Below are 11,050 nucleotides of genomic sequence, written 5' to 3'. Positions count from 1 at the left end.
CTGGGCCTTGCTAAATTGCTAAGTTATGCTGGGCCTTGCTAAATTGCTAAGGCTGGCCTTGAACTTATGATCCTCCTGTCTCAGCCTCCCAAATCACTGGGATTACAGGCATATGCCACTGTGCACAGCCCAGAACACAATTTAATAGTTCATTGTTCAACTCCTGTTACCCAGTCCACCTTCTGCAAAAATGGGCCGGCTGAGAGTGTAACAAAGATGACCAAGGCTTCAGGCCAAAGTCAGGAACAGATGTATGTAACTGATGCCTGCTTTGCCTGGTGTTATGAGCAATGGCCTCTCTCCCATTTTATAGCTAGAAACTTCACAGAGGCTGGGTGACTGCCAAGCCCCTACTTCTTACCCAGGTAATACTGCTCAGACCTGAACACAGCTCTCCCTGATCAATGCCTAAATGCCCACCCTCTCTCCACTAGACCATGCTGCCTCCTAGCTCTCCAGCATCAGTAGTCTATGAAAATATGGACAAGAGTGTTTCTGAACCTATGATTACATGCTTTTTACATCACCTTGTTAAATGGTAAAATTGACAATAACCTTTGACCTTAGAAAATACTTTAGAGATATGTTCCAAGGAAACACATAAAAACAGGAAATATAAGTTTATTAAATATAAAAATGAAGCCAGGTAAGGTGGCACATGCCTGTAATCCTAGTGGCTTGGGAGGCTGAGGCAGGAGGATCATGAGTTCAGTGAGGCCCTGTCTCTAAATAAAATACAAAATAGGGCTGGGGATGTGGCTCAGTGGTCAAGTGCCCCTTGAGTTCACTCCCCAGTACCCCCCCCCCAAAAAAAAGAAACAAAGGTGCACACAAAAATGCTTAGAACTGAACTTAATATTGCAGTTAAAACTAGAGGCAGCCCACTTACCCAACAGAACAGAAGCTAGAGAGATGGTTCTGTGGTCATTATACCTACACTAGGAATGGTCAGCCTGAAGATACAGCCAATGACCAACTATCCAACTATCATATGGTGCTGTTACACTAGTTGTTAAGATGAATACTTTCAATCTTTTGGGTGAGCCTGTCCAGGAAGACAGCAGCAGCCCAGGACCGAAGTGAAAGCAGATGTCTGCAAAATGAAACTGAGCAAGAATAAACAAAAGAGACACCTGAGAGCTGAGAGGAAAGTGGCTGAGAAGGGGCCAATCAGAAAAATCTCACTGAGAAATAGCTAAGCCGGGATGGCTGCAATCCTGGCAAGGCTGCTTCCACAAGCCCCACCACCGAGAGTGGTGTGGGTGTGAATCAATGCTACAAGATCTGCAGTCAAGCTGTCCACCAGCTGAATAGGGAAGACTGAGACCCACGCAGTTCCATGTAGACATCTTGCTCACTCACTTCATCCAAGGGTACAGTTACCTGCAGCCTGGGAGCTACCTGGCTGACATTGCCTTAAAGGTGGCAGGGAGGACGCAGGCCAAAAGAGCTTGTGGGGGAAAGCTCATCTTCTATGACCTGCAGAGGAGACAGGTCAAGTTGCAAGTCATGGTGAATTCCAGGAATTATTGATCAGAAGAAGAATTTATTCATAACAATATTACATCAGGAGACATGATTAAAATTCAGAGGAATCCTGAGAAAATCAAAAATGGTGAGCTGAGTGTCATTCCCTACGAGATCATACTGCTCTTTCCATGGTTACATATGTTACCTCCGCCTGGACTTGATCCTGATTGATTTTATAAGGCAGAAGTATATCATCAATGGTAAGGTCATCACAGATGTAAGAAGCTTCTTGGGTGATCTGGGATTCCTAGAGATTAGAATTTATAAAATGAACATCATCCTAGGGTGGGGGGGAGCTGTGACCAAGCTTTTCCTCTCTTATCACAAAAAAATAAGACATGAACTTATGTAAGACAATTGCCCCCAGAACTTTACCATAATGTGCTTTTGGCATTGACCAGGTTTATGACATTGGACACCACTTCCAGAATGAAGGAATTGTTTTGACCCACGATCCTGAGTTTACCATCTGTGAGTTCTACACAGACTATGACAGTCTCCTGGAAACCACAGAGAAGACAGTTTCAGTGGAATAATGAGTCACATTACCAGTGGTTAAAGGTTGCCTCCCACCTACATGGCCCAGAGGGTCAGTTCTACAACACTGACTTCACTCTACCCTTCCAGAGATTCAGCGTGGTAAAAGACTTAAATTAAGCCCTGGAATGAAGCTGCCATAAATTAACCTCTTGGAAACTGAAGAAACTTACAGAATTCTTGATGTTATCTATATGGCAAAAGGTCTTGAATGTCCTCCACCTCAGACAATAGTTAGTGTCATTGATGGGCTTGTCAGGAGTTCCTGGAAGTGACTTGCATCAATCATACATTTATCTGTGATCACCAAAGAGCATGAGCCCTTTGGTTAAAGAGGATCTGACTCAGCATGTTGAATGATTTGTTATGAAAGAAGTATGCAGTCCTACGTGAGCTGAATGAGTCCATGCAGCAGCAACAACTTTTAGAAAACAGACCAACGCTAGGGACACCAGTGATGAAGCCATGCACGTACTTGAAGATTTCTGCACCACCCTGGAACACTGCCGCCGCACCCCCCCCCCCGCCCCCGGCCCCACCGCATGCAACTGACTGGAGTCTGGATCACAGGCTGGAATCATAGCATCCAGAAAGTACTTCTGCGTCCTTCCATGAAACCTGAAGACAAGAAGAGGAGGAGAATGAAGCAACCATTGATATAGGGGAAAGCACAACAGTTGGCACATCCATTTAAAAAATTACTGCAAGTTGTACAGATATCTTTGCAATTCTGCAAAAATCAAGATCTGCAAGGGAGTTGTTGTGTGTTGCTCTTCTTTGACTATTAAGACTTCAGGTTAGCACCAGAAAGGAGAAGTGGAGTTAAGAATTCATTTATACTTCTTGTTACCAAATAAAACATATGTCTTTTCTCTTAAAAAATAAGTAAAATAAGTATTTCTATACTTGTTGGTACACAGGAAGGCCTGGGCTTCCCCTACTTTCCTTGCCCTTCTACTAATGGGCTGCTCTAGGACATTCCCAGATCTAGCAAGTGAATGGTAAATACCTGGCCCAGCAGCCTCTAGAACCCTCTCTGGGACACTGGTGAGTTTACATCTTAGTACCAGTTATTAAGTACTTTTAAAGCCTTACTTGGTTACCATATTTTATGGAAAGAAGACCATATTTTAGAATGAGACAAGAGATAAAATGATAGAGCAACATTAAATGACTTAACAGTAAATAAAATAAGCAGAACTTAATGTAATGAATGTAAGGAATAGCAATGAGGAAAACTTATATTTGTCTAAACAAGAGTTTCTAAGAAGCCACAGAATCTCAATATTTGGTAAATTAGTAGATAGGAAATTTAACCAATATTGTCAGTTACCTACTCAGCAGCCGACTCTTTTCTTCTTAAAAGAAGAAGTTGCAGTTTTGTCCATTGTCCTGCTCTTCTAATGACCAAATGTTTTGGGGAAGCTTGAGCCTAGAGGTGGTCTGAGTGGGTGGTGGGGGTGCAAATTCAGATTTTCTATGCCAGGCAGGACAGTCCCTTCCTCTTGCCAAGTGGGGATGTAGTTCTGTGAGGTAGAAAGGAAGTCAACTAGAAGGGTTTTCTTTGCTCATATAAAGGGGCAATGATGGGAATGTTCCCTTTGTTTCCTTTGACATTGTCTTGCTTAAAACTTACAAACATCTCGCAGCCCCTAAAGGAAAGCTGAGAGAATCTCAGTGAATCCAACCTTAGCCACGATTTCTGTGGGCTGCTAAGTTAACCAACCATTTTAGTTGCATTCCCACTAGCTTTCTTATCGTTTAACCCACTCTAGTTGGATTTTCTGGGACTTGCAGAGTCCTGCTAGCAAGTAAGCTGTTCACCATTATATCCATATTATATATAACACTATCTGATACATAGTACTAAATATTTATTGAAGGGATAAATGAATAAAAAGCAACTTCACTGATAGAGGAGGGTGTTAAATTTTTTGGTGATCTTGGTATTAACTTTTTCTCTGTATGTTTTATTTTTTAAACAGTCAAATGTTGTTGACTAGATCTATTGGCTCCAGGGTATTGTTGTTATGAGAAGTAGCAGTCAGATCTGGATTTGAATCCAGCTCTTCTACTTACCAGTTAAGTGCCTTTAGGCAAATTGCTCATCTTAACTGAACATACCTGTAAAATGAGCATAGCAACCTCTAAATTATAGGGTTGCTATGAGTCTCAAATGAGAAGCAACCACAAAACCAGATACATGGCAGGGGTTCAGGTGTTTGTCCTTTACCTACTTGTGTCCCTAAATACTCAGGTACCAAGATTTCAGTATGTCCTTGTTGATGTTGAGAAGGGCCTCTTGGGCCAGGGGAGGAGTCAGACATGTCAACAAACCCACCTAGTGACCAATGTTAACATCAAGAAAAGCAGAATAAATCAACATCTTATATCTCATACTATAACACACCAAGACAACCTGGGATACTCCTGCCAAATTATGAACTCATCGTAAGGAAACATCAAACACAAAATGAGGTGTTTCCTATAAAATATCAGCATAGATGTTTCAGAAATTTCAACTGTCAGGAAAACAAAAAGACTACAGAACTATTTTATATTGAAGGCTATGAAAGGCACATGATGACTTAATATGATGCATGCATGACCTAAGCCTTTCTTTCTCTATAAAGAATTTTTTTGGGACAGTTTGTGAAATTTGATAAGATATATAGATTAGATAATAGTTGGTATCAAAGTTAACTTCCTAATTTTGATACTTATCTGTAATTAATATGAAAATATCCTTGGTTTTAGAAAACAAACATACTGAAGGAGTAAAGGGAAATAATATCTGTACACAGGCCATTCAGGAAAAAATAAGATTATATCTCTAGATATATAGAAAAATAGAAGGTTAAGGCAAATGTGGCTAAAGAATTTAGAGAATCTGGGTAAAAACTATATTAGAATTTGTTGTACTATTTTGCAAGTACAAGTTTAAGTCTGAAATTATGTTAAAAATTATATTTTAGAAAGCTTAAAAGAGATAGTAGATCCAATTCTGGAAGGAGACTAGGAAGTTGTAGGTGGAGAAAAAGGAGAAAAGGGGAATTAATTTCAGGCTCCATGAAGACTTCAGGAAGCTACCAGGTGGTGGTGAGCCCACTGAATTTGGGCAGTTTCTAAAAAGAAGTGTCACAGTCTTCCAGGCAGTCAATAGAAGGAAAAGCCTTTTGGGCAGTGGCCAGGAAGAATGAAAAGAAGCCTACTAGCAGGCAAGGAGCAGCCTTGACTGCAACACTGGCTCTGAGCAATAAAGATGAACATATAAGCTGAGCCCAATAGCAAAGGACCTTGAATGCTCTGCCAAGGCAGTGGGACTTGATGTGATGAGATGTAGGCTGAAGATGAATGGAGAAAAGTCAGATAGGAGTCAGGGAGCCCACAGGGTGACTACTTTGGCAACTGGAGGGAGAAGCAGCAGCTAAAGGCTTGAATGAATTAATGCCCTTTGGCCAGAAAGATCTCTGCTGAATCTAAATTTCTGTGAGCCTTTGAAACGCATGCTCCCTTATTAATGCCCTTTGACTAGAAGAGCAATAGTTACAATTACACCTCCCAGAGGCAAAATGGCAGGCCAGTTTTGGTGTTCTGGTTCCAGTTTGCTCTGTGTTGCAGAGGACATAGGACAATGGGCTGATTAGCAAGGACAAACCCCAGGCTGATCTAGAAAACAGGGCAGAAGGGAACACATGGAATGCCAGGGATGGAGGTACTACTAGCCACTACAATGTAAATTTGGAAAATCACCTTTATTTTACCTGTCCTAGTCAACTTGGTCTCTTTCAGTCCCCACTGTGCCTGATTTCCCAAGATTTCCTGCCAGCCCTTGGGTGTGTGCTATGACCATGCTACTGTGATTTCACCACAGGAGGCTTAAGGCCTCTTTGGCTCTTTGTATTGCACAATAGTAGGGCATATTAAGGCAAATTGAGGTAATCCATTCATTTGACACTCAACAAATATTTACCCTGGGCTAATGTGTGCTTAAGAGACTTATGTGAAAGGAAAAGGGAAAGGGGGAAGAGAGGGAACACATGATGCTTATAATTATGATATCCAAAGTAGATGGGAATTGGTTTCTTATCAAATTTGGAAAGGGAATGTTATCCCCACATCTTCCTAGCTTAATGAGGATGTAGCCATGGCACCAAATAGCATTCGGAGGCCTGATGATTTTCCATAAATGCACCTACAGTTCTCACTTGACTTCTTCATAATCATGGAGGTGATGAGGATGATAATGAGATGCGTACCTGTGGTGTGTTTGCCGCTCTGAAAAATGCTTCCTTTCCATTCTTTCCAAACCTAAACACAACCCCAAGAGGTAGATTTCTTGTGTTCAAGGAAATCAATTTTCTGAGAGATTGATGGGTTTATTCAAGGTGCCACTGCCACTTAGGAGCAGAAAAAACATTTGAATTCAAATCTTGTCTATAAAATTTGTGTCCATTCCAGTGTCATGCCACCTCCCACCATGTCATAATGGGGAGGACAATGTACAAAAGTATCTACCACCTCAGTGGATCTCAGTTTTTAGGATGCATCAAAACTCCCAGTAGACTTATTAAAATACAATTTGCTCAGCAATCCCAGAGTTTCTTATTCATAAAGTCTTATTAATTAAGGTGGTATCTACTAATCTGCATTTCTAACAACCCAGATTTTCTGTTGCTGCTGCTGCTGCTGCTGCTGCTGGTCCTGGGACCTCACTTAGAACCACAGCTCTGTTAATAGCAAGGTGACGCTACTGCTTCCCCTGCTCTTTGTACTCAGTTTGGCATCTCCAAAATCAATTCATTTCACCTCTCTGAAGAAGGCCAAGGCACATGCTGCCCTCCATGCCTCCCTTCTGTTCTTGAGGGAGTCTGCATCAGAGAGCCCAGGTAGAGCCTGGCTGAGCCATTTGCTCCCAGTTGTTTGCAGACTACTCTATTCTAAGGCCATTGTCCCTCGTAGCCCTAGGGTCATTTCCAGGCCTCCCTAGGTTTTCACTCACTCAGGACTTCCCTATAGATTGTTTTCATTTTGTCAAGTGTGATTTGTAAACTTTGATGGTCTTTGATGCCCTTTCCTTATCTGTTGGAATTTGAACTGGGAATGAGAAATCTTTTCCAGGGTAATGTGGGGCACAATGGTTGTCCCTGTCATCTGGGATCCTTATTCATCTTCAAAAGATAAACTTTCTTGCAGCGCAGTGACCTTCCTAAGTTATAATTTAATAAGGGAGCATGGGTTTCAAAGGCTGTTGGAAATTTAGATTCAGCAGAGATCTTTGCAGAAAAGAGGAAGGGAAAGAAAAACAATTTTCGAGAATGTGCCATGTGTCAGACACATGGTCATGAAGTTTAATATGGGTCATGTTATTGACTCTTCACGGTAACCCATGGTTGTTGTTTTAGTGATGAGAGAACTGAGTTTCAAAGGTCAGTAACTAGTCATGGTCATACAGCTAGTTAGTGGCTGAGCCAGGATTAGAAGCAGGTCTGCCTGTGTTCTTTCCCCTATCCCAGGCCCATCAGTTCACAGAGCTGATGTTCTCTGTAAATCTAATATCCATGCATCCATTTATTGAGTTTTGAGACAAACATTAGGCCCACAGCATGGCTTAATAAGAAAACCCAAGGCAGTCATACAGTGGTCAGTGCTGGGGAAGCCATGAAAGGTCCAGCTGGAGAAGCTGGTGGCCGGTGGCAGGAGAAACTGAGGAAAGAGATCATGGTCAAGTGCTGGCTGAGAGTGGGAGGTTCCAGGGATCTGTAGAGTTGGTAGTAAGAGTTATTAGGAATAGGCCAAGACAAGCAAGACCATAGGAATCTATAGCAGGGGCTTCAACTCAGGCAAAGCTGCTCTAAAGAGCCAGGTGTCACCTTCCCACTCAGGATTTGCCTGTGGAAAGGCAGCTCCCCTGTCTTCCATGTCTGTCAAGTGCCTACTTTGTGTCCAGCATTGTGTGATAGGTGTTGATACTTCTTTTTGTTTGTTGTATGTTTAGTAAAGCATCATTGTCTTTGAAGAACTCATAGCTCAGGTACAGGTGAAAGCAACTAATGAAACACAGCCAGATAAGTGTTATTTTTAATGTTATTTTTTACTTTATAGCTTATTTACATGCAATACACGGTGACTCTCACAGGGACATTATTGCAGGACAGAGAGGAAGCACTCTGCCCTTCTGCATCAGACATCTCCTGGACCCTGGGCACAATATATAAGATCCATAGAGAGGTGGGAAAAGCTTCCTGGAGACACAGGTAGGATCCTGCTCTTCATGCAGAAAAGAGTCAGGGGAGGTCCCTGCAGGTAGAGAGGACATGACCATTTCCTGCAGTGTGATTTTGGTGCAGACACAGCTTTAGCTGGGAGGAGGCCAGGGGGCTTGAGACTCATCTCTCAGCCTTTTCCACTCCTTTATGCAGAGCACCAACTTTGTCACATCAGACTTCCCATGACAGCTCCCTCCAGAAGAGCCAGCATGTCTGAAGTGCTGGCAAGTAAGTGTCTCAGGGGCTGGTGGATGTGTTCTCCACTGACAAGAGCTAGCCTGAGGGTGAAGATGATCTCTTTTTGCTCTCTCTCTTCTCTTCACCATCTATTTTTCTCAATGACTATTTTCCTAGAGTCCGTCATGTAATGAACATAAGAAACCAGGGACAAATGAGGGAGGAGCGGTAAACCACAGATGTCATCTGTCCTCATTGAGTCAGGGAAAGAAAATGTTGGTCTGGAATCGATCAAGAATCAAGCATAAAGCCAGATGGGGAGTAAATTTAAATACGTCTCTTAACTAGTGGTGAGTGAGAAAGCAAGTTCCAGTCCACATTGGAATTCAGCACAATGACTTTCCCTCTAAGCAGCTAGGGAACTAAGAGCAGGGAGGACCTACAAAAGGAAGCATAGACATTAGCTGAGTGGTGGGGACAGGAGGTGAGAGACTTCAGGCTTCCTATGTGGTCACTTGGTTGAGCTAGCGCCAAGAGCAGCTCTGAAAGGAGGGACGAGAGCCCATTCACTCCTTCCACTCCCCAATCCTAACACAGATGTGGCTGCCCCTCAGGGGTCCTCCATATTGGGGGGTCCAGGCTGACTGCTGCCTGAGGACCTTGTACAGCACCTGCATGGAAATTGCCTCTTTAGTGGGCCCCTGACAAACAGATGGGGACACATGGCCTTCCCTCCCTGCATCAGCACCAGGATGAGGCCATGGCCAGGGGCCAAATGGTGATGACACAGGCAGAAGAAGCCCCAGGAAACACAGCTTCTCACAGCCGTCAACAACATTTGTCTCACACCCTGCTTGTAAGCACCCCTTATGGCCAAGCACAGGCCCACTCCGTGGAAGAGCAGCAGGAGTGTCAGGAGAGAGGACATTGACATTATGAACCACACAGTGACTGAGATTTTAATAACTGATACAACTACAAGTGTGGAAAACATTCAGGGGGTCCAAATAAGTTGTTGGCTCTAAGTCTGTGGAGGGATCCAGGCCTAGAGGGGCCAGTGCAAGGAAGGGAATAAGGCTAGTTTCAAATATGCCTATGTGAGAGTTGCAATGGGAACCAGCCCACCAGGGTTGTCACTTAATCGTCATGACACTCTTGGAGTGGTTTTGTTTTTTTTAATTGAAGTGAAATTCACAACATAGGATTAACCATTCTAAAGTATGAAATTCAGTGGCATTTAAAACAATCACGATGTTATAGATACAACTTCATCTCTATCAAGATCCATAGTGTTTCCATAGTGTTTTCATCCCCCCTTGGTTTTTTTTTATTTTTTATTTTTTTTATTTTTTTTTTATGCCCATGTTAATGATGGGCCATTAAAAGCTCAGGAAAGTGAAGTGGCTGATTCAAGTTCATCAGTGGTAAGACTGAACCTGAACCCAGATCCTTTAGCTGCTGTGAAAGCAGGGAAGCTTTCTCTTCAGACTTTGACTAGAGCCTGTGCACTGATCTCCTGATCTCTTTCCTTCCTTCCCTCAGTTGTCTTACACACAATTAGATTCATCTCCTATATCAGGACTCTGCCAGCATCCTTCTCCTCCTCAGCCTCCCAGTGGGTCCTCATTAGCATTCAAGGAAAGTCTGAGCTCCCGTTATGTAACACAACTGAAACCTTTATGTTGATGTAATCACCAAGCAACTTGTTCCTCTGAGGTGAGAATCATGGAAATGCATCTGGGCTCTGGCTAATCCCAGATCAGCCATCGGCTGCCAGCCAGCCAGCATCTGCCCTATGGATTTCCCAAGCAGGATCCACACAGCACTGGCTCTGCAAACTGCAGAGGGTTGCCTGTGGAATCCCCTCATGTCAAGTGAGGACACCACCCTCCCATTTCTCATCCTTGCTTGGATAAATTATTTTAGGTTAAATAACAGATTCAATGCAGATATTAAATATCTTGATGCTAATATTTGTGTCAGCTGAAAAAATGCTTATGGTGTATTGTTAGATGTCAAAAAATAAAATCCAGTATATAGCAGAATTCTGTTACAGAAAAAATATATCTACACACAGAAAGGGTTTACATATGCTTTGAACACATGCACATATTTTCATTAAGAAGTAAATCTGAAAAGTCATACCATAAATGTCAATGTTAATGATGGTTTTCTATATCTGGTATGATTTGGAGTAAACTTAAATTTTTCCTTTTCATTATTTTTACAAGTTTCTTTCTATTAAAAAAATGACCTAAATAAGAAAAGAATAATGAAGAGGAAAAGAATTCCTTTTCCCACAGTACTTTGTTTCCTCAATTCATTCTTCTTTTTTGGTGGGGGAGGGTACTAGAGATTGAACCCAGGGGCGCTTAACCACTGAGCCACATCCCCAGCCTTTTTTAAAAAATATTTTTCTTAGTTGTAATTGGACACAATATCTTTATTTTATTTATTTATTTTTATGTGGTGCTGAGGATCAAACCCAGCACCCCGCACGTGATAGGTGAGTGCTCTCCTACTGAGCCACAACTCCA

At 42.4% G+C, this 11,050-nt stretch overlaps 1 pseudogene; it reads left to right on the top strand.

Annotated features, from left to right (window-relative positions):
• The first annotated feature begins 216 nt into the window (after positions 1 to 216).
• LOC124080581 (lysine--tRNA ligase-like) lies at positions 217 to 2,226 on the top strand (annotated as a pseudogene).
• Positions 2,227 to 11,050: the final 8,824 nt, after the last annotated feature.

This window comes from Marmota monax, unplaced genomic scaffold (genome assembly GCF_021218885.2).
Source record: "Marmota monax isolate L192 unplaced genomic scaffold, Marmota_monax_Labrador192_F-V1.1 WCK01_AAM20220418_F8-fsc00078, whole genome shotgun sequence".
NCBI lineage: Eukaryota > Metazoa > Chordata > Mammalia > Rodentia > Sciuridae > Marmota > Marmota monax.
This window is presented reverse-complemented; position numbering and strand designations above follow the sequence as displayed.